Source organism: Protomyctophum parallelum, assembly GCF_964188405.1.
Source record: "Protomyctophum parallelum genome assembly, chromosome: 19".
Classification (NCBI taxonomy): Eukaryota; Metazoa; Chordata; class Actinopteri; order Myctophiformes; family Myctophidae; genus Protomyctophum; species Protomyctophum parallelum.
In genome coordinates this window covers 9,147,542-9,172,642 of record NC_139717.1, presented here as the reverse complement: position 1 = coordinate 9,172,642, position 25,101 = coordinate 9,147,542, and the positions used below count along the sequence as shown (strand labels likewise).

The 25,101-nt window shown below is 40.5% G+C and overlaps 1 protein-coding gene across 1 annotated transcript in view; it reads right to left on the bottom strand.

The window, feature by feature from the left end:
- lrfn2b (leucine rich repeat and fibronectin type III domain containing 2b) overlaps positions 1 to 24,649 on the bottom strand; it is a 64,427-nt gene extending 39,778 nt beyond the window's left edge. The window contains exons 1-2 of the mRNA XM_083790113.1: positions 24,576 to 24,649; positions 12,035 to 12,137 (exon numbers count right to left, since the gene is read on the bottom strand). The gene's annotated coding sequence lies outside the window, so the exon portion shown is untranslated. The remainder of the gene's footprint in view (positions 1 to 12,034; positions 12,138 to 24,575) is intronic.
- Between the last annotated feature and the right edge of the window lie 452 nt (positions 24,650 to 25,101).

Below are 25,101 nucleotides of genomic sequence, written 5' to 3'. Positions count from 1 at the left end.
ATGATGTTCTCTCAGGCCAGGCTGTTGTCATACCAGTGTGGAGTGAGAAAAGGATACTACCACTTCTCTTCTAAACTGGACATTGTTTTGTGAACATATGCTTCTCTAGGACCTCTTGCACACCTACTGCATGGGCCATTTTCCAGAGTTACAGAAAAGAGAACGCAGCAAAGCCAACTAGCGGTAGGCTACGCACTTCAGAAGAAGGTTGGCAGTGGCACTGCTCTGGGTAAATTCTCTCTAATTTTCATTCTCTCTAATACAAGATTTACACGGAACACAGACTTCTGGCGGCCATGAATTTTGTATCCACACGACAATCCACTGAGATAAACAACTTTCTGTGTGGCATTGGCCATGGCTTTTGCTGTAGATATATACAGTATAGGTCTACAGAAACAAGACAGGAGGAGTACATTGTTCCCTCAGGTCCAAACCATGAATATTTCATTTTCTGAAAAAAGGCTATCCATCTACTGTGCTTCATATTTCTGTTAGCCTGTCATGATGTTATCAATCTAGGGCAGCATTCTTTTCCATAATGACTTTGATAAAGTGACCGAAGGGACACACAATGGACAATTAACTTGAAACACATAGTGATGAATACAATAGGGTCAACAAAATATAATTAACATTTGAGTGTACTGTATACAGATGAAAAATGGAATACAGGCTATGTACTCAAAGGGTAAATTTGAATTACTATTAATTGCAGTGGAGTTCAAGTAATTTCCCAAACATAATGCTGTCTTTTAGAATGTTGATTTTCTTTGAGGACAACGAAGGGCCAGATTGAGATGTCCGTATGTTGCCCATGTGTGATCTAGTCTGTGAAAGAACTACAGTACGATGACCTGCATACCGAAAATAGCATAACTGCATGAGCGACTATATATGTTGCCATTAACAACCTATATAAGGCAAAATATTCAAAATTTCATCATGCTTTATGTAGCATGTGATGTGTCAAACTAGGGGGTTTTCATGATGCTGAATCCATTCCAAGTATTAGTTTTGCCAAAAAAAAAACACTCATTGAGCACAATTGATGTCAGCACAAGTGGGCATGGCCGTTTTAAGCCCACTGAGCAAAACTAATGCTTGGAATGGATTCAGCATCATGAAAACCCCCTAGTTTGACACGTCACATGCTAGATAAAGCATGATGAAATTTTGAATATTTTGCCTTCTATCGGTTGTTAATGGTATGGTCACATATTATGCCAATTCTGAAAATTGCTCAACATATGCAAGTTAGCATCCAGCAGTTTCTACATGCTGGGGACCCATACTAAACAAAACATTTCTAACATAAAACCTTGGTGTACTCAACATGTCCGGGTTCATTTTTTGGCTACTAGGCTATTTGGTATACCTTGGGCACAAAAACAACACCTGCTCTAACATCAAAGAAAGATACCGGTAGGAGTAATATTTCTGCTTAGCTGGCCCTGGTTGTGCATTGGTAAATTAAGCAAGGGAATTGAGGCGTACCATAATAAAACTATCAACTTCATAAATAGGTCCAGGCTGTCAGACCACCCTTCATTTGCAACGGCCCCTCGGTGAGGAGGAATAAATAGAGATATGATCTAGTTGTCTCTTCAACTTCCAATTACCCAGCTCTATTACGCCCGAGTAATAAATAATGTTAGTTTGTCAAGGGGATCATTCATGTTCCTCGGCCCAGACGTTGTACCAATTAACCTTGGCAGTGCTCCCCTTTCTGATGGCACACATAATAATAAAATAAATGACTTTAGGTTTTGTTAGGCCAGGATTAGCACTTATCGTCTTAGTCCTTGATCCTGCTGATAATCAAAATGCTGGATGATACATTTTGTTTGAATTCCCACCTCACCTTTGTGTGATTTCTATGTATATCTGCTGATGCACATTTTCTTTTCTACTTTAAATAAGAAAATTACATTTCTAACAATGTTGCTTTCTTGGTCATGTGTCTCATTAAACACATGGTTATATAAAGCCTCCAGATTTAGCTAGGCCTAAGTGCACTGGAGGATATTTTCAATTAATATTTCAGGCTTATCTACATATATTTACAGAATTAAGTCCATTCATACAAGAGTCTAAAGCCCCCCTGGCAGCCAACAGAGGCTGTGTTGCTCCTTACACCCAACTGGAAAAAGGCTGGCCCTAGAGCAACGCTGTCAAAGTTATTTTAGGTCATGCGCTACAACATCGCCAGCCCAATTAGCTTCCCTAATGCTCTAAGTTAACTATGGGACTACATTATGAAATCATAGTGGTGATTTCCATAACATACGTTTTTTTTCTTCTGATTTATTTTCTAATAGAGAATAGAGAATAAGATACTATAATAAAATAAAGTCTATAGGATAGTCTACCCACTCTACCCTATGGTGTCGGACTGTCGGTTTTACGATGATAAGAACCAGTATCATCTTAAATGCCAAGAACAATACAACAAAAGTGCACAGTAATGTGTCTTGGCTTCATTGGTGATTTAGCATACAGTACAAACAGTTTCACTCCCAGAACACTCCCAGAGCTAAATTAAGACGCAGGATCTTGCTGTGTAATACGCAGGACAACGTAAAGAAATGTGACAAACAGCAGCCTACAATATCATTCATTATTCAACATTCAATATTCTACACTACAGTATAGCTTGAAATCCGTTTACACTCAACACAAAGAGTTTTCATCAAAGTAACAATATCAATCCTCTGAAGCCATCAGTCACAGCTTTCTCTACAAGGCACAGGGGGCGGTTTAGAGCGCAAAGTTGTGGATTACTTCTTAGGGCATTGAAATTTCCTCAAAGATGGGATTTCATGCATTTGCCCCCTTTCAGCCAGTTCCTTTTATCCTGAAATAGCCTGAGATGCGACAGTAGCTGAGTGAATCAATCTAACACTTAATTTATACTTTGTCGTATGCCAGAGTGACACAGCAAAAATAGCCGATCTACAAGATCATGACACCGCGCGGCATGCCGCATCGTGAGCTTACAGAGCGTCTCTTTTTGACACCAACGTATAAATCGCTCTTAAGAATTGCCCATTAAATTCAGAGCATCCCTATGAGAATCCTTTTGATTGGGAATTACAGCTCTGGCAGGATTTGACACCACCTACTGAGCATACTAAATATCTGAAAAACACTTTGCCCAAACGGGAGTTGCATCCTGTTTTGTGCAAACAGATAATAACGGAATAAAATACAGTAAGACGTGCTCTACCTCTGTCATTAGAGCTTTGGCTTATAGCTTTGATCACGCTCCCTCTGATTTCTGTCGCACACAACGGTGTGCTCTCGCTAATGAATTGGTAGACTTGGAATGTCTCTTGGCATAAGAACAACAGCTAAATACCTCAAATGTCAAAATGCTAATGTTCATCTAGAAACCAGTTGTTTCGAGGCTTAATGCTGTAAGTACTTTTCATGCACACTGGCTGCAGGATCACTGGTGGTGCCATGAGTGTGGAGGGTGCGAAACATAACATAAGCTACAGTACAGTATACATGCGTTGGCCAGAGCAGCAGCACAGACAAGTGCCGATGCAAAAGCAACTTGCAATAAGTCCACTGCAAGAAATATCAAATATTCTTCTGTTTTATAATAACCATGTTATTATCCAAGTAATTATGTTACATCTTGGTATGAAAAGCCATATATATGTAAGTGTCCTCATATCATATCATACAGTACACGTCTGGCATGTGTAAAAAGCCAATCCGCTTGAGAATTGGTTGAGGATTCTGCAAGTTATCACAATTTCCCTTTGAACTCCTGCTTCAATGGACATACTGTGCTACTGTGTAAGGCATTTATGTAAGTTCTATTTGCGAGAGTTAAGTCTTTACTTGGAAATTTCCATCAAACTTTAAGTTAATCCTGGAAGTATTGAGTTTGATAAACCTCCAAACAAAAGGACCATCTTTGGTGATTGGCTTATAATGAAACAAAGATTTCCTTGGCACACGTTTGCACTTGGGAAAGCCATTAAGTATGGCAGCCACATTTTCACATCGCTCCAAAGTATGAACAACATGGCCAATGCAGTATCTCTGTGTATACTGTATGTCTATGAGTTTACTGTACTGTACTGTACTTTTGTTGTACGGTCTCCCTGTGATTCAGCGGTGAGTTTGTGGTTGGTGTCTGGATGGCATTGGTGGAAAAAGTAGGCCCACTTTCATTATTCCACAATTTTATTTAGTTTTACATACATTCTAATTAGCGATACCACAATGTAGAAATACTGTGTAGACAAAGTCACACTTGGCGAGCTTGTAGGTATAGTATAGAAGTCTAAAATAGGGCTTAAAGGGGAATACCACTCATTGTCAACATTGAACTACCGGTATGTCATTAATATCACATAGGGGGTTCATGTGTATGTTTTAATGATTTAAATCTGTAAAATGTAAAGTTTTCAAATAATTGTAGTTGAATAAAAAGAAAAGTACAATATTAATTTGGAGTTAGTATAGAAAAGTTTAAATAGTCATGTAATATTGTCCAATCTGTATGTTATGGAGTATGCTAATACAATTTAAATTATACAATTGGGGTGGTTGTATTTTGTCTCCCTGCTCTTCTAATGAGACATTTAGATATTTAAAAGATCACATATCACCTACAGTATAGACACCTATTCAATGAGAAGGGTACAGCAATGTGTTAAGCTTTGGCTGAACCACATCTAGCCAAGTGTTGTAACTTGTAACTGACTGTCTTGTGGACATGACCCTGAGCAAGCAGGCAGGCTCTATTTTTTTCACTTTCCACCATTGACTGGAGTGAGATGACCATGTGGTCTGCTAGGGGGGTGCCTCAGGCTGTAGTCAGTGGCAGCGTTTCATTGGTGGCGGGCTGGATTGTGTTCCTCTTATGAGAAGCTTTTGTTTTCTGGATAAGTTTGGTGTCATTTCAAACATTTTGGTTTGCTGGTTTTCTCTTTCTCATCCGTTTACTTTTAGCCTTCTGTTACTGATGTCTATTTGTCAAATTCAGTGCGTAAAGCACTGCAACTCTGTTTTAGATGCTTTTAGGTGCTATTATACAAATGGACACAAATGACTAATCATACAGTATGCCCCATTTCATATAGTGAAAATAGTGCAACGCATTGTAGATCTGCTATTTATTATTGATCTTTTTTTTGTACATTTCTTGAAAATTATTTGGGAAAATGTAAATATCAATCATTAATATAATATAATCATTAATGTGCTTCGTAATTTGTTATTTTGAATACTTTTTTAAATGCATTTAATCCAGTTTACACAAGTATAAATTAGACTTAATTAATTCATATCTGGGAGTATCTGTCAAGTAATGGCTTTGAGTACGTTGTCCACCACTGGTGTATGGTTTATTTTACAAGCAAAAAAATCCAAGGAAAAGGCAAAAACTATAATCTGCAGAAGTTACAATAGTCCACTCGGGAACACCAAAAACAACGTCGAAAGAGAGCCAAGACAGAACACACAAACTTGTACAAAGTGAGCAGAGTGATGAGTCCAGTTTTATAGGCTTTAAACCGATTTAGTCAAATTGTCACAGGTGAGTAATGGACACAGGGAACTGAAGAGCTACATTCACGCTAGCGGCGCCAAAAGCTAAAATACAACGTATGTGTGGCCAGCTCTACTCTACTGTCGCCTTGGAGTTCTGCTTGACATATGCTCGTTAACGCCATTAAGCGTGCGGCTGCTGTGTGTGGGAGAGACGAAAGTGAGAGAAAATCGAGAGTTCAAAAGAACAGGGAGCTGGCTGATGGCAAGAATGAGTTTTCCTCTCATTACAAGATTAAAAAAAAGTCCATGAGGGCCTTCATGCACCTTGTACAGTACACAATGTGTATCGATGCAGACTTTGCCTGAGGAAATTACCCACAGATCATAGCGTTGTTATCGTTAAAATATGCGGATCATGGGGAATCGTCCATAATATGTCAATCATTAAGTGTGCCAATTAGTCATGCAACCCGGTTAAAATGGCAACAAACCTTTCTCATTAATACCTTATTTCTTTTATTTTTTGCTGCTCATTCTTAATGAGCAGAAAGCTGATCCAAGCTGATTCAGGTCAAAAATCTGATTTGGGCTGCCAATCTGAACATTACATTGAATTGTAATACAAACACTAACACTCTCAGGGTACATACCATATTCATGAATAGGGGGATGGCTTGTCACCTTTCATGTAAAACTATAGTTAGACGGATGACAGGCAAATGCATCTGCTTAATTTTGAGCAGATGCTCCTGATAAGCTGATTCAGTTCGTCAGGCGATATCTGCAATCGAGCATCTCTAGAAATCTAGCACAATCTCAGCTCTTACAAAGATCAAAGTCATTCCTCATGTCCCCCGTTGGGTGGAAGCAGCCTTCCTGGGTTTCCCTAACAGGCAGAGCTCCACGTCATGCACCGTGAGGGTCAAGAGGTCATCGGGATTTGAGGCAAACTCAAACAGAGTGCGCTCTGGCAGCTACAGATAATGGCTTCTGCGGATCAATTCTTGTCAGAGCATGGAAAATATCTTTCATTAAAGGAGAGCGGAAAACAGCCATAACACATTCATTATTGTGTTATAAAAATATCTACGGAACAAAAAAAAAGAGTGAAAATCTCCACCAGGAGGCAGGCCCCAATTATACTGTACAGTCTGACGCAGTATTGCCTAACTGTGTGTGTATCTCCCCTCTCGCCGTCTCCCTATTGTCTATATGTTTATGTGTACTGTCTATATTAGTCATCCTCAACCTTTTGAATTTCAAGGAACCACAGTCTGATATACATTAGACCATTGTTTTATGTCTTTAATCTACACACTGTAAAATCCACAGTGCTAATTTAACTTCAGAATTACAGACCCGTAAAGGGTCCATTTGGGCCCCTTAGTGCGCCACACATTCGATGACATCACCGGCACAGCACTCTGCTAGACGTCCAGATGAAATGCCTTATGACACCCTATTTGATAATACAGTACATTAGCCAAGTACCGCTTGGCTTATTTAGTCACAAGAGCTTGTGAGTAAATAATAACTATGGTACGTAGGACCCTATGGAACACAGGTTATGTTTCCCTATTTCCTGAAACATAACCAGGGGTGACATAAAAAGTTGAAATAGGGAGATAAGCTACAAGCTGTCTACCGGGCAGCAACGATAGTGTGGTGGTGGTGGTGTGCATGATCTATACGAGAGCCTTCATTCTATTAATGTGAGAAGATGATGCAGGTCCCCATGCAGGTCCTTGGACCTCATGCATTGAGGTTGTAATGTGAAAATAATTGAATGCAATTATGGCGGCAGTGGCTTAGACAATCCTAGACAATGGGTCCGGGACCCCCTTTATGTTTCCTATTCAAAAGATTAAAAAAGAAAAAGAAAAAAAGAATAATTCAAAAACAGTAAATGGAAAAAAGAAAGAAAAACAAATTTTATATTCAATTTCTTATAAATTAAATTGGGCTTAAAGGTATATTCAGTGATTTCACTCAAAAAACCTTAGGTTTCGTTTTTGGCTGTGGGACCCAACCTTTCGTCCAATCAGGATAGAGAGTCAAAAACGAAACCTAAGGTTTTTTGACCCCCAGGGGTTAACTGGGGACAGGAAGGAACTCCTTATATGGCCAGCACACTCTATAGTAGGGAGGATTATCACAACAAAACAAAAAAATAAGTGATATTTGAATTAAGTGAAATCACTGAATATACCTTTAAGTTATAAATTCATATACAAATTCAGTTATAAATGCAATAATTCATGTATTTTTGTAAGTTTGGGTCCCCGACTCCCGGCAAGACACCACATTTATCTTAAACCCCTAGCTTAGTAGATAGAGCGGCTGCCCGGAACAGGGAGCTTCACAGTTCGATCCCCAGCTCATCCTAGCATTGTGTTGAAGTGTCCTTGAGCAAGACCCTGAATCCAAAGCAGCTCCTGAGGGCCAGGTTGGTGCCTTTGCATGGCTGCCTCTGCCGTCTGTGTGTGGGTGAATGTAGCACACACCTTGTAACACTTTTGGATAAAGGCGCTTTCTAATTACAATTACAATGTTTTGACATCTGAATTACAGGATAAGGCTGTATTGCCATAGAGGGGAGTAAACGGGAGCTTTTAAATTTGTATTCAGCTGATTAAAAGAGAAACGATTCAATGCGACGGTTTGTTAGGTTTCTGACAATAACTTTTGCCTTCATTAACAATTGGAAAGCATTAATTTTCTAAAGGAACACTAAATCAATATCATTATTAATATATAATAAATTAACGTAAAGTAACTAATTATTAGTGGCACATGCATATTATAATGTGGCTTGTTTAACCACAGACTCTGATAAGAATTAACATGCATGTTTGATTTGGGAGGTCGCTTGTGAGGACAGCTATAGAATGATGCATAATTAATAATGGATTACTTACAGAGGATTATCACAGCAACATGAACGTGACACAGCTATACTGCCAACCAGCAAGCATGAGGCCAATTCCAGGCAGAGTCAATAACTTTATTTTTCTCCTCTTTTACTTGATCAGCTGTGGTGCCCCTCATCGATACCATGCTTTTAGCAGGTATCGATATGAGGGACTCGGTCACATGCTGAGGGACTCAATGACATACTATAGGAGTTTGTTTGCATGCAGGTGGTTAGATGCCTCAGGGTGTTTCTGGGGTCTCTTGACTGTGACATAATTTGTTATTGCAATTTTGCAGTCAATGTCATGTATATGTTTAGTCTATAGTCTAGACCAGTGGTTCTCAAGCCCTCAGGGTTCATTAAGGGGGTCTGTAAGCCACTTTCCATCTGCATTGATTAAGTTAAAGTTGAACTTAATCGATGCAGATGGTGAGTGGCTTTGCGTTATACCCCTAATACAAAAAAAATCCACTTTGCATCCAAATACAGCTTGTTTGTTTACTCAATGTCTGCCGAGGACTTAATTAACTTATTTTTTATGATCTCCCAGACTGCCAACAACGCCATTAACGCCTTTTTAAAACGTGTATAACGTTGGGCATTTTTTTTTATAAAATTAAAAAATGTATAGAAACTGGCGGTCAGGGCCTTTTTTGCGCCCCCTAGTGGCGATGGATGAGTTAAACAAACAAGCTCTATTTTTTTTATTGTATTATTAATTAAAAAAAAAAAGCTGGTCACACAGACAGACACCTGATGATGTCCTGTCCCTGGAAGTAAGTAATCAGTGACACAGAGATTGTGGTTAGGCTGGAAAGTATGTGCGTGTGTGTGTGTGAGACGTGTGTGTGTGTGTGTGTGTGTGTGTGTGTGTGTGTGTGTGTGTGTGTGTGTGTGTGTGTGTGTGTGTGTGTGTGTGTGTGTGTGTGTGTGTGTGTGCGTGCGTGCGTGTGTGACTTAGAGGGCAGTAGAGACAAGAGAAGAGAAGAGATGGCAAGAAGAGATGCAGAACAAGATAAATAGAGGAGAATGATAGAGAGAGAGAGAGAGAGAGAGAGAGAGAGAGAGAGAGAGAGAGAGAGAGAGAGAGAGAGAGAGAGAAAGAGACAGGCTAGTAAGGGCTCATAGATATCGTTGCTGTCGGATGGAAACCTTGTATGTTCAAAACCGTCACCTTATTCATATTTTTATTTAATGGTGGCACATTGTGAACTTGTAGTTCTGCTCTTTTCACTACTTCTGTGCGACACACTTGTTTGATGAAGTAGGTCATTAATTTACGAAAAAGCATACAGTTGAAATAATGGAGATACGAGGCCCGACAGCAACAATATTCAAAGAAGAAATGAGAGTGGAGTTGTTGCTTGCCATGGGTGGCAGGTGTTTAGACAGTGATACAATGAGAGGATTTGTCATACCACCCACATCATGCATATCCACTGGCATATTTACAGCTGCTGAGATCAAACCAAACAAGTCCAAAACAAGTGAGGACATTTTTAAATGACAAGTTCCCTTACTGACTGACTGACTGACGAAAATATAGAACAAATACACCAAGACTGTTGCTAAGGTACTAAAATGTGGCATTGTAGCTCCTTTTCAAAAAGCAGGTGTCATGTCAGCACTGTAAACTATTAAATTCTTGTATTCTGCTCAGGTTACTATCTCGCTCTCTTGTTTAGCATTAGGCTTTGCCGTGTCCTTGAGCAGAGCACACAGAGAATGCAACCCAAGACATGACAAAACCGACATTTTAAAACAAGCTCCTCCAAAAATGCAACCTATAGCAATAACAAAACCAAGAGTCAAATTCCGTTTATGGTAAGTGCAAGGCGCATGGTACATCAACTACCAGGGTACAAAGAAAGGTAACTAATGTTAAATGTATATAGAATGTATTATCATTCATGATATGACTCACATAAGTGTAGCATCGCAGCACTTGTCCCGGTGTGCCAGTATATACTGTATAGTGAAACCTAGTACCACTCTCGTATCAGTGGCATTTAAAAAAAACATAGCAGCGGTATGCAAAACTATAGTTTCACCTCAACATATTATTGTATAAATTCCACTAGGCTCGTATTTCACGTTGGACTATCTTGTCCTTGATCATCGCCTGCCCTTCCAGGCAGTTGGAGATCGATGTAATGTGGGAGGGCTAGCACACAAATGCCCTCGAAGACAGAGGAAACATCTTGTGTCGATGCCCTTAAAGACAAGAGAGCCATTGATGTCTAGGGCATCTAGGGGTTAGTCTGAAGAGCAATGACGCAAAGCCCATGCAGACAGTCTCTTGGATGGATGCTGGATACTTGTGTGTGAGTGACCATTGTGGTCATTCTTAGCATACTATTGAAAGTGAATAGGTAAAATACTAAAGGGAAGAGAAGAAGTAAGAAGAACTGGAAGTGGAACTAGTGATGAGCCATGAACCCTGGTGACCCTTTTCTGGTCTACAAGCTCGCGTTGTGAGCCGTTAGATTTGACAGAGGAAAAGTGGGGATCAAGTATAGACACCTGGCAGACCCTGGTCAACTAAGTATAATAAGTGGTTACAATAATGTGCTTATATATAATATATTGTGGCCTGATCATATAGTAAACTGAACAAAACACGGGGTGCTCTAGCTGTAGCATTTATTTCAAATGTGAAGTGCAATATAAATTATTATAAAGTGCCACAGACACCTCTACAGGGTATTCCTACAGCGAGTCAATAAACAGCAGCTCACCTTTTTTATTACAAATTCTATTCTAAATTCATCATATCATTGTATAGTCATACGGTCTGGGTCTGGATGAAAAGAATATCCAGGACTAAAGCCCTGGATATAGCCCAGGTCTATGGACACCTCTGACTGTAACCACAAACAACATTTCCTGTAATTGGTGCGGATAACTTTATTGATCCAGACCATCGTAAAGACTGTCTCACCAGCAACACATTGGAGGACAGAGAACTCAGATTTTTTGCAATCCGCGGTTCGGTACAGATGTAGCAGCTTAAGGTTCTGCCCACCATTGATTTGTAGGTGAATGAATAATGTAACATCCAACATGCTGTGATGCAGAATTGAGCAGGCCTTGGCATGGCCTTAGTCATGCTTACTGGCCTTCACATGACCTGCTTTTTCACCCGTAAGATAAAAAAAAAATTATACAACCTCTACTGTGTCGGATGCAAATTCTCCTCACTACTCCTCACCAAGGGCTTTTATTTTGCACGTCAAACACGCCTGTGTTCAGTTTTGCTAATCGGAGGAAATGTTTTGCATGAGAATAGATCCCAAAGCAGCTGTGGGTACAAGATGGCAACACTCCCATGTTCTTTCGTTGTAAATTACCTCGTAACTCTCTCTTGCAACGGGTCATGGAGAATTACATTAACCCATTCTGACCGGGCACCCATTTTGGTGTTGGCATCATGTTATGCTTTAGCTATTGAAAAATAGCAGATCTACAAGCTCATATCGCGCCACCGAGTGGCGCGATACGAGCTTGTAGGTCTGCTATTTTTGAAAAATCGAAGACACTTTTAGAATCTGATCTCAGGTCAGAATGGGTTAAAGCCACGCCTCCTTGCTCCTGATTGTCTCTTACCTGTACGGCGGTGTCTCTCTGCCATAGGTTCACTTATGAGGTCTGGACCCGGCAGTCACAGGCTCCGCCCTCTTCTACTGCCACACCAACAGAACCTGACAACCTTTAGACAGCACAGGCAGAGAGCACATTGTTACATGGTTTGGAAAGATTACTGTAACACATACACATTTGATTTAGTTGCATAGTTCTACATTTCAGCACCGGCTGGCTGTTTGCGCACCTACACGCAAGTGGAGTCTGGAGGTTGGAAGCGCTCGTTGGAAATAACTCAATGGTCCTGCGTACCACCCGTTTCTAAATTACACACAATGCAGGAGGCAGCGGGATGTTGCGTTATTGAAAATGAGCGCTTCCAAACTCTGACACCTGCATGGCATTTCTAGACAGAAAGTAGCTTATAAGTTATTACATGTCTATAGTGGATTTTTATGAAACAAAACCAAAAACCAAAACTTTTGTTTGCCGATGGGTTCCCAGATTGGATTCAGGCCGCCAGCCCTCCCTGTAGTAGCCAATTTTAATTTAGGACGAAGAGCTTCAAATTGCAAGAAGCATACATCACTTATAGTGATGCTGCAGTAGTATAATTTGGATAGATGGAGGACAGCTGTTATAGCCCACAATCATGAAAGTGTCATTGACAATCAATTGCCATACAAGTGATTTTAGAAAGGGTAGAAAGCAACGTGTGAATCTGTGAATTCCATCATTTGTTTTTACAAATGAATGAAAATGATAACAATTATGCAAAACAATTGCAATGGCGACACTGGCTATTATGTAATAATTGTGACAGGCCTCTGCAGCCGCTACAACAAACTGGAACTGCAGACATCTTGGTTGCCACTGTTGCACCTATGAGAGGAATTGCGTTTCTTTTCAGACAGATGAAAGTGTAAGGGGATGGTTTGGCTAGTAGTTACTAATATACAATGGCTGGTGCAGGATAGATGCTTGTCAGGGTTATTGGATGTGCTAGCTGGCCAGTCGTCATTCATTTTCAATGATAGGGGAGCGAACTGGAAGAGGAAGTAGTGGTGGATTTTCACGCGGCGAGGGAAGCAAGCTAGTTCCTGTCAAAATATCATGTTTGTGCTCGTCTGCCTTCAAACTCCAACCCTTATCCTAACCCTGCGCCCTAGTGTTACATCATCCTGAGTTTTTTCTAAGATAGTAGAGAGTTATGCCTGAGGCCTATTGACAGATTGGCAGATGTCATGCCAAATAAAAAGACCTATGAATAAAAGATAAGTTAAAAGGAAAATAAATAAATAAATTGTTTAAAAAAATCTCCTTGGAGCCATGACCCAAGTTTTAATCTGCATGCATTTCCTGTCTCTACACTCCCCAAAAAAGAAAAACAGACAGAGAGAATATTGCAATTGAGCACACAAGTGCGTGCTACAGTATGTCCTCCCACTGGCACTTTGGCAGGTGAGCCAGTAGGGCACAACAGCCAGAAATGTGTAGGGAGGATTAATTGCCATAACAACTAAAATTGGGAGAAAAGGGGGTAAAAATTAATTGGCTGCTCTAAATTAAGAATACATAAATAGTGTTATCTAATCCTGCTGCCATGGCCGGACAAACAGTTTTTTAATACGTTCTACTTTTTGGCATACCACAGAGGCCTGCGGTACTGTGAAAAGAGCCTCTGCTCATTGCCAGGTTGGAGGGCTGCTTTTAACACTTTGACATGGTCGTGACTCTTGTGAAATAAATACAATGGAACCTTCCAAAGCGGAGAGCACAGAGAGTACAAATGATAAGTGGAGGGAGGCTGCTTCATCACGTGACATTCATTTAACACTCATAAAGGCAGGTGGGCCTAAATAAACGCACATAAATATACAGCCACGGTGTTGACCCACTTAGAGCCACGACAAACCTATTGTTCTGTTGTAGCTGATCTTTTAAGAAGTTGGTGAAAAGTTTATTCTTTCACCTGATTTACCAGCACTTTAGAACTGCCTCCCAAGTAGTTATCGGACCACAAAAAGGGAGCCGTTGCAATGGTGGGATTACTTTATTAGTTTATTTTAATAATAGATCGTTAATTATATACCGCCCCTAGCCCTCCCCACACCCACACACTTTCTCACAGGCTAATGAAAATATAGCCTCATTTACTCAACCCTGTAATGTATGTAGCTCAAATATTAGAGGAACTGATGAAGAGATTCTACCCAAATAAGTCGGTGTCCGGTAATGATTAATTGCACTACAACTGGCTCAGTTTCAGGCCAAATCCTCACGAGATCAGCTCCGGTAACATCAATGTGAACTAGTCCCGATTGAGTAATTAAGTAGGAAGAGTAATTAAAATGACCGTGACATCCAGACATAGATACAATGTCTGACTTTATTTGTAGTTTAGTGATTTACTGTGTTGCTGTAGTTGTCGTCGTCGATATTGTTACTGGTCGAGGTGTAGGATTGATTGAATACTGAGTGTATATTGTATTGAATACTGATGTCGGGTGGAAACCTTGTATGTCCACAACCCTTAATGCTTTAATGTACTTTTCAGTGTGAGAGAGAGAGAGAGAGAGAGAGAGAGAGAGAGAGAGAGAGAGAGAGAGAGAGAGAGAGAGAGAGAGAGAGAGAGAGAGAGAGAGAGAGAAGATGTATTACTTAGTTGGTCTTATTAATACTTTTTGTTGGTATTTATAAAACCCACAGACAGAGATACTGTTTTTCTTCTGCGAGAGAGCAATGCACCAAGTCACATTCCTCGTATGTTAAACTATTCAGCAGGTAAACAGATTACCGATTTTAAACAAAATGGCTATTTTCCATGTACAAGCTTGTCTTAAAGGCAGAGTATCACGCTGGCATCTACTTTGTCTCAGTTTAATTATGACAAAGTTGTGATTGGAAAATGCAACTATAAGGCTCTATACAGCCTGTTCAATGCTGTGTGAAGTCGGAGCGGACTAAAGATCCCCCCCAACGCATCAGAGAGGGCCGACCCAAAACAGTGTGTCATCCTGAGTCTCTAACCTACAGTACTGTACGTCATCCCATTGGAATTGCACTATTTTAGTGTCTTCATAATGAAATAAATAATTAACTTGGTTGATTAAAATGACCAATGACATGTCTGCTATACACTCGAGATTCTTTGTAAATAATGCCATTGTTTTCGTATCGATAGGGAATCAGAGCTTGGGGGCGTTTTCTGATAAATTGAAAATGGAAGACCCTGATGTAAACTAAGTCTTAGTGCTTTTTCTGGTTATATCTTCATGTCAGTTTTTGTATTGATCTGTACCTTCTAACTGTACAGATTCTGTGTGAATACAATTTTCAATCAATCAATCATGACCTGAACATTGTCCATAGCAAAGGCGTGTTGTGAAAGTGGAGCTGTGTTCACAGCTTGAAGTCATCAAAATTGTGAAAGTGCGCCATCTAGTGGCTACTATACATATACGGTCATACCTCGTGACATCACGCCTAATGACACGTCACGCCACCATATATATCCATATATGAAAATCACAACACTGACCTAATTTAACCCTGGATAACATACATGGAGAAAATTGGATCATCACCTAGATCTGCATATATGGAGCCGGCCAGCAACTCTACATCTGACCTCAAACCTCAAACCCTTAGATCTCCATATATGGAGCTGACCTGTTCTGACATACCATATGTTGATCCTACCCCACCCGTCCTTCCTGTTCTGACATTCCATATGTTGATCTGACCTCATCAAACCCTGTACACTCAAGACACGCTCCATATATGACCAGTAGACTATTCCAGTTGTGGGATGCTCTAAGAAAGAAGAAAGAAGAAAGAAGAAATAATTCTGAAAGATATAGGCTATAGGGATGCCAAGGTTGAAACTGTTTCCACTCCAACATGCAAAGTACACAGAGTGGCGTGAGCTTCAATCCTGGGTTTGGATCATCGACACTGCATGCAATCAGTTGTAAAAAGAGAATCCTGAGAAAATATTTAACAAATCCTTATTATGCTCAAGTACAACGGAAAAGTTCTAGCCAAAAAGAAAGAAAGAAAGAAAGTTGGGGAGAAAAGTCAGAAATATCTTCCCTCTTTCTCTATCTCTTTTTTTTTCTCTATCTGTTTTTGTAATGTATTTGTTTCTTCCCCCAGCGAGCCACGCAATCCCTGCTCCATCTCTGTTCATTATTGAATGTAATTCTGACCCTTGGACACCCTGCGAGGGGATTTGGTATTCATCATTTCCCTCTGAGAGAGAGAGAGAGAGAGAGAGAGAGAGAGAGATAAAGAATGCTTGTGGGTGTTCCGCATGGAACAGCTTTATGTCAGTGCAAAACAGAAATGTACCTCAGGCGAACCGTATGTCAAAATCCTGCTTGCGCACATAAACTGATGAGATTCGTTACGATGCAATGCAACACACATGGTGCAGTGCCAATGGCATCGCCTGCACTATTGATACCTGTGCACCTTTTCAGACCATATTTAGTGTTTCATTAACACTATTACTACATCATAATTACATGTTACATTATATAAACACTTGGTGCTTCAACAGACGTCTTGTCTTTGAACGGCAAGAACGAGAACTGTAAGCTCTGTGGAAGCTAATTCTGTCAAGTAATAAGGTCATGAACGTTTGACACTATAGGCCTGCTGCCTGTCTGCATATGCGCACACGCGTACATGCACGCACGCACACGCACGCAGACCATTTGAAGTTGAACACATACCACATACTCTCGCACAAGTAGGAACCAGGCAAACAGCAGCTCCAAGGACATGAAAGTGTGATATGCCTATGACTAAGATGATGTACTGTACTGTACTGTACTGTATTTACTTACTGCTTTTTCTTTGCTTTCTATTGCTGCTATTCTTAATTATTATATATATTTTTTCATTGTTATTGCCACTATATGTTGAGGTGTGTGTGTGTGTGTGTGTGTGTGTGTGTGTGTGTGTGTGTGTGTGTGTGTGTATATATATGTTATACGTACAGTATAACAATTACAATATCTTGAAACTTGAATCAGAACTCAGCTCAGCATGCAGGAAACGCCATCTGACTTCTTCAATGGCTGCATCTACACATGCTGCTGGCAGGAGGCTCTTGCATAAATCAGAGCAGCTGAGCAATTACTAATCGGACCGTTAATATTTCTAGGGCTTCGTCACAACAGGCGATAGCAGTACTGAGCCCACCGCTGCCATGCAGGGCAGGTCACAGTGCTGTTAGACAGACAGACACAGGGGCTAATCGGTTTCACACAGTGGGGGGAGTCATTGTGCAAGAAGGCTCCTCTCGAAGAAATTGAGCTAATTCCGACAGAAAATCACTGCTGCACAGTTTAATGTTTAATAACACACTTCCAATAATTAGAGTGTGGTACACCTGCAAAGCTCATTAGGTCATAGTTATCAAGATGAATTATTCATTGCCTTTTTTTTAAGCAATTAAAAGCAGAAAAATGGGACATAATGAATTTGATGGAACGACTTAACCGTGTGATAATGGAGTATAGCGTTTTTCCAAAAGGTTCAAATCTATATAGAATCATCGCAATATAGTCTTTGCAAGCATGCTAAAACACTAAGGGCTCTATTTTCGTTCGAAGTCCCTAAATCTACTATTTGGGGATTTAGCATTGGGGAAGGGGTGTTCCCCCGCAAAAGTGCTATTTTGGACAATCCCTAAAAGACATCTGCTACCTGCCACATTATGCATAGGTGTGGTTTGGAACTTTGGGCGTTACAATAATGAAACCAATCACCGTGCCACATGCCATTGCCTTTAAGAGAAAGACTGTGCAATCCATTATCCTTTACCCATTATCCCCAGTACAATCTTGGCTCTCACCCTCTTTCACATGGAAGAGTGACGCGTTGCTGCCTTGGAATACAATTATATTTGATTCAGAAGCTTGTTTTGTGTGTCCAGACTCCAGCAGCTCCTCTATCTCCCTCCCTAGAAGAGGTTTCACATCCACCAGAACCATATGGACGCAGACAGCCAAGAACACTCGTCATTTCATTAAGCCACAACTCGCTCAAATCTTAAGCAGTTTTTTTCATTTGGTATATAGATCGTGATTGTATGAAATGGTATCAAGCAAAGCTAAATTTGGATAATCTGATTAATTAAACAGACTTGCACTAAACTGAGGCAAAATAACATTGGAAGTGACACCAGTTGCTTCCATACATTCTAGCCTTTAATTGCCTTTCAATAAAACTACATTTGGTTACTGATTATGGGGAATTTTATATTATTGTAATAAATATTTGCTGCGCAATGGAGTGATGACACTGAACGAGCGAATGGAATCGCGCACAATATTTTTCTTCCCCAAAAATGTCCCTAAAGGAACTTTACAGCACCTTTTTCTTTGCTCTATCTATGCCCTGCAGTTACTGTAGTATTCCATAGCCTATATGAATGCATGCGTTTTCTACTCCAGAATTTGGTGAAAGAGAGGTGAAGAAAATGCCAGCACTCATTGTAGGTCCTTTTACATGATTTTATTACCTCTGAGAATGAAAACGTACACGTTTCGGCCTGTATGGCCTTCCTCAGCGTTTGATGTGTGACATCACACCTCGTCTGAGTCACTCGCTCTGTGTCTAATTGGAAAACCAGATTTTACTGTAGTTGCAAAACTCAATATCTTGAATACACTTAGCAGAATTAGATGGTTCAAACTGAATGTCTTATTACCAAATATTCTAGTTTGAACAGCCGCGTCTCGTTTAACTGTCCTTGGGCATGACAGCAAAGCCTTATATTCTCATTTGTACATTTCTCTGGATAAGAGCCTCTGCTAAATCATTTAAATATAGTCTTGGCCAGTGCAATGTCATCTACCACTCCCCCCCCCTCCCCACATCATTTTTCACTTCCCCTCCACATCTCAAAAGGAAAAGGATGTAATGTTCTATTGCAAATAAAAGCCCCCTTAAGTCTCATCCTCGTCCTCTGATGCTGTAGCTCACGTCGCTAAGAACATGGAGGCTCCATATTACAATGAAATATTCAACAGTAGGTAAGAGCCCCTTGTTTTTGTCACCCCTTGAGTTATAGCCTCCTCTAATACGCAAACATTCACCGTCTGGTATTTATGTGTTGTCTGGCTGCATTTTAGCACCCATTTCCTCCACGCCGTATTTCCTATACGAGAGAGAGTGGGCAGTCATCGCCACTTTGAATCCATCTCATCCACTTAAGCCCTATTTTATACTTCAAAGTATGACGGTGATATTTGCAACAAATGTTGCTAACATACTGCGATGTGAAAAGCTCACAACTTGCAGCTTGTAGATGTCCTATTTAACACTTTTTAACCCTGGATGTGTAAAAGAAAATGTTCGCCTATAAATACAAAAAAGGGACGTTGAAAGTTGATAAGATGAGTTTTAATGAGACAGAAATAGCGTTGAAAGCAGGATGCCATCACAGATGGCCCACAAGAGATGACAGGATACAGCCTCGGAGGGCAGTAGCTCAGGACGAAGAGCATTAGAGAGGTTTCCGGTTTGATTCCCGCTCCTCCTGGCAGTGTTAAAATGTCCTTGAGCAAGACAACAAATCCTAACTGGTCCCTTATCACTGTTGCCTGCTGTTCCTAATAGTTAGGATGAGAAACATGCAGAGGACAAATTAGATTTTAGATTAGATGTTTTATTAAATGACAGTCCACGTCCCTGAGCAGTCCACTTCCCTTGTAGTTTAACCACTTAAGCCCAATTTTATACTTTGATCAAGCCAATCTACAAACTCACACTAAAATCACATAAATTATAGTACATGCCCAAAATAGGGACACCGTGGTTGTAAAGAGGTTAAATTGTGCCAATTGTCTGATGCACCAATCACTTACCGACCCAGGTTATACGGTAGCTTGCCTTGTAGATCTTCTAGTCTATATGTCTGTCTGTCTGTATCCATTTTTCTCCTGAGGGTGGGTCGACCAATAATCTGAATTTACCCATTGGCATAGCAGGGAGCACTTTCCCAAAATTATATATTTTTATTACCATTTTTACCTGCCCATATAGCCTGGATGGACAGTGGGTGGAGATGTGGACTTTAAGCCCTATATAGTTTGTCGTGCGACAATTGTGAGCTTGTAGATGAGCTATGTAAAGTTTAGAAAATATTTGGAAAAACTTGTTGGACATACTCAATGTAGCGCCATGTTCAAAGAGGTTAGAAATAGAATCCTATTGCTTTCCCTTGTCAGATTGTGTTGCTTATTCAACGAAAATAAAGACTTGCAGAACACTGAATATGTTGTTGCGAGTGGCATTCCTGCAGTTCAAAGGCATCACCGCTACGGGATGTTCCTCTCTGGTTATGGGATTACTGTTTGTTCCCCAGCATGCTGCCGGGGGAGACAATACAAGGCTGACATTTTGGGGCCACTGTGCGAACATCCTCTGTGAAAAGAGCTCCCTCACCAACACATTTTAACTGTGCAAACATCCTCTGTAAAAAAAAAAGAGTGAACCCTCACCAGTACACATTTAAGGGACAAAGTATGTGCCCACTGATGAAATATTAATCTTAAATAAAAAGGCTAAAGCCAAATTATAGTGTGTCCTCGTGGAAAAGCCATTTTAAAAGGGCAGGGATGTGGCTTGGAGGCTGAATTAGAAAGGCTTGTTCCTCCTCCTATCTTGCTCTCTTGAGGAAGAGTTGATCTGCTCATCGTAGGTGCTATTTATACTGTAGTCACTGCTTCTCCCTATGGCCTGCACACACCCAGCCCAAGCTTCATTATAACAACACTCCCAGCTATATTCTCAAGCTACCAGGCTTGGAAACATTGCGGACATTTTTTAAATGGCATCATTCTCAATATGATATAGGCTAAAGGTTAGAGAAGTGTAGGGTTGTGACCATGGGGGTATTTATAATAACACTGAGTCACAAAGCTTGGAATCATTGTAATGTCACTTCGAAAAGCATGACTCTCACTGGTGATGGTGAACAATGGTCTGACCTACACAACACTGCAGGGTCAACATTTCTCAATGTAATAGTAGGTGGACCACCTCCAACCAACCATTGCAGATGTGCTAATCGTAAAGATCATATATTTATAATTAGTCATTAAAATAAATCCTGGATTGTAGCTTTAATACAGACACCACTCAAATTGCAGTTTAACAGAGCACGATGTGCCCTTTAAACAAGCATAAATTCACCCTAAAATGATAAACTCAATCAGCTATTGCCCATCTGTTGTTAGACAACCAACTAGCAATTCCAGCACAGTCCCTCCGGGTTATGGGATATAAACAGCCGACAGGCCGTCCCTCCCGGGTATGGTAATGATAATGGTTAGACGTTTGCAAAACGTCTAACTGTCTAACCCTTGATATGTATTGATATGCGGGGCTGGATAGTCAATAGCTATAGTGGAAATTAATGTGGTGATAGCTGTGGTTAATTCTTGTGAACTTGGGAAATGCTAATATTGTGTGTCCCCCACCCACGCACAGTCTCCACGCCACTGACTGCCTGTCTGTCTGGTGTTAGAGGCAGCCTGTGCGATGAACAATGCCAAGGACACTGGCACCCACAGATGTTTATAATAACTTTGGTAAGCTTTGGTAAGAACCTTTACACCTTCACACACCTTAAGCGCTAAGACTAACTAAAACTGGTTTTAATATTGTTACTATTCTTTGAGTATTCTTTATTTTATCATTTAATATTATTGTAACGTGTTATATATTTAATCCTGTAGACTTTATATCAGTGTAATTCATAATTATGAATTAATTATTCAAAAAATTAAGAGTCAAAATCAATCTGAATTTAAGACGGGGCACCAGTGAAATGAGCTTAGGAATAAGCACCAGATTGATTTGTATTTAACCCTTAATTTAAACCACTAATAAAATAATTAAAAGATTATAAAATAATCAATTATTATTTTATCTTAATAAATCTATGGAATCTGAAGTTAAGAGGTCTTTTCCATTACATAGCCTTTCTTACTTGCATGTGTCAAAAACCAGTAAGTTCAACTTCTTGAGCAAATAATAGACTGAAATGAATCAATTTATTTCCACACCTAAGCTAATAGACAAACTCAGTAGAACAATAATCAAATTAATTCTTAAACAAGGGTTAATACAGGTTCAAATAGAATTTAAGAAACAAATCAAATGATAATGAAATATATATATATGATAGATGATGTTCTTTGCCATGAACTTAGAAACTTGATGTAAAGCATCACTTTCCTGAGAGTTGGTTTGTTGAGCGCTTTGAGAGAGAGGCAGACTGGGGTCGTCTGTCTTCTGAGGGAGAGAGGTTGCGTGGCAGGCGGCAAGCGGCAGGGGTTAGATTGATGGTCTGGGTAAACCCTGAGCTTCTTGTAGTGCCTTGGACTGCCTGGGACGCTCAGGTCAGAGAGTCGGGAGCTGGTCTGTGTAGTGATGTGGCCAAGACCCTCTCATCAGACATCCTTCTGGTTCCTCTCCTCTCCCTCCATCCGTTATCCTGGGGTATCCTCCTTCGTCCTCGCCGTCCCGGACTCTATCCTAACTGGGATTCTTTATGCCTCCTCAATATATAGTTCTCTTTGTTGTGCAATGCGTGGATCAGTTACCATGTATGTCACTCTCATTGCAAGATGGAGACATTGAGATGTCTTGTGACATTTCCAGACGTTGTCAACATGCTGTTGCTGTTGTGAGGCAAAGTTTCTTTGAAGTTCATTTTGGGAAAGGACACGCATGCACTTATCATGGCTTTAGATTTCACATAACACACAATCTGCAATAATTACATTTATTGTACAGTGAATGTCATATTTCCAATTGATGGTCAAGGAATTGTGAATGAATGCTTTTATGACTGAGTGGAACATTCAACCATTATTCAGTATTTAAGTCCGACGTCATTTTGTAGTGCTACGTTACGTCCGGGTCCAAGTGGCACCAGCTCCCGTCCGCATCCCATTGTAAATAGAATATCTAAACGCGTGAATCTTTTTAAATTGACGTTATTTTTCATAAAGGAAGCCATAGAGGGTTAAAATGGGTCTTAATGCTTCCAACTCGAGTAGAATTATTAATGTTTTGTACAAGTGTCCATGACAACAAAAATATATGATGTGGAGACAATAAAGACTATTATTATCATTATTATTGAAGGTGGCAACAGTCCATTTGCTCGGTAAAATATTTCTGGGGTATATTTAGAATGTGTGCAGGCTTGAGTATGTTGAATCTAGTTTGCATTAATGAGGATTTAGTTGACACAATCAAATAAAATGGCGATAGTATTCCATGTGGGGCAGACGGCCTGTCACAGCCAGATTTTGGAGAGCAGCGCAGCTTTGTTGTTGCGAGGAAAGCGGTAAAATGAGACTTTCGTGGTTGTTTTCGTCTCAGATTTAGTCCGACGGAGCGTCACAGTATAACTCCATGGGGACACAAAAGCGACACAAAAGTAGGACCCGGAAGTATCTCAGGAGGGGGCGCTCACGTCACAGCTAAAATACTGAATATCCAAAGTCAGGGTGTGATCTGTGGCGATGACACTTAATCCAGCTGAAATGGAATCAAGTCTTTATGGTACAAGGGTTTTCCATGGGACTGAGTCACTGAGTCTGTAGGGAAACGAGTCAATAGAATGTATATTTCCTTGTACTGTATATGAACATGAAGGCCAGTGGTGCCTGGAATTGGGCAGTTCCCAGTAAGAGTGTGTACATTTGTGCACACACTTCTACAGTACCACCATGGGCAGGATTTGATATACTCAGTCAGTACCATACTGAGCATTATTGAGGGTCAATAGGTCAGAAAACTCTTCTGCAGTCTATAACTGTCCGGCTCCTCCACTTACATGCACTGAGTGCACGTGACGTCAGTATGGGAGAGAGAGATCACTTCAAACATGTTCATTAGATCCATCCAATGCTGTATGTGCTATAGCGGGATGCGATAGCTTAATTGTGCCTTTATACCCCTCGTCTACTACATTATTATTATTGGGATCCGAGAACTGCACCAGTGCAAAGCTCTATTGACATTCCTTGTGGGGGTTCCAGGGGGTCCCCAGTGAAATGATGTATATAGGAACCAAATGGCCGCTTACAGGCCATTTTGTTCCATTTGTCCATTCTACGAGTTATGGAGGGGTCTTTTCATCGAAGTCACCCCTGAATTACATTGCTACTTTATAGATAGAAGCTTATTACTGTACATTTATGTCATGTTATGGTCTGTAAATGTATGTAAATCTTCCCCCCTAAGAAACAGTATGTGTCACAAGGAAAACGCATTGAAAATAACTTCATACTTCACAGCTAACCACTTGAACCCCAGCATCCCTATTCTGGGGGAACGTTCAACAAAAATAGCAAATCTACCAGCTCACATTGTGACGGTTTGGGAGCTTGTAGATTGGCTATTTTTGGACCCATGGACTTGCGTCACGGCACCCAAGCTTTTGGACTCCAACACTCCTTTTTTTACATAATCCACTGAAGTTTCTGTTGCATAATGCTATAAACAGGGCTCCGGATGTAATACTCACAGTGATGCGGGTGGGGATTAAAAGATGGAAGTAGTGCCTGAGGTCAGGATTCCATCTTTATGCCTTTGCAAAGCCCCTGACTCACAGTTCATCCGGACCATCGCAGGCCCCTGCGGAGAGGGAGAGACAAAGTGGGTGAGAGAGGGTAAAAGGACAGCCAGCTAAAGGAGAGAGAGAGAGAGAGAGACAGTGACAAAGGCAGTGTCAAAGGGGCAGGGAAAGGGGTAGCAAACTATAGTAGAGAGGTGTGTCAGATAGCGAGACCAGAGAGACAGAGTGTGTGGAGAGAATGAGAGGAATTTTAACACCAATCATAGCTTATATAGCCACTATCCCAGACGGAGTTAAGACCATACAATGCAGTAGCAAAGGTTGCATCATACTCTTGTGAAGTTCTCAGAACTGTCTGTGAACTTCTGCCAAACAACATTTCACAGACTCTTTTAGAGGTTAAACGTTCATGACACGTTCATCGATCGAGCAGCGGTGATGTTCTGTTCACTGATTTTTGTGAGAGTGCAGAGTG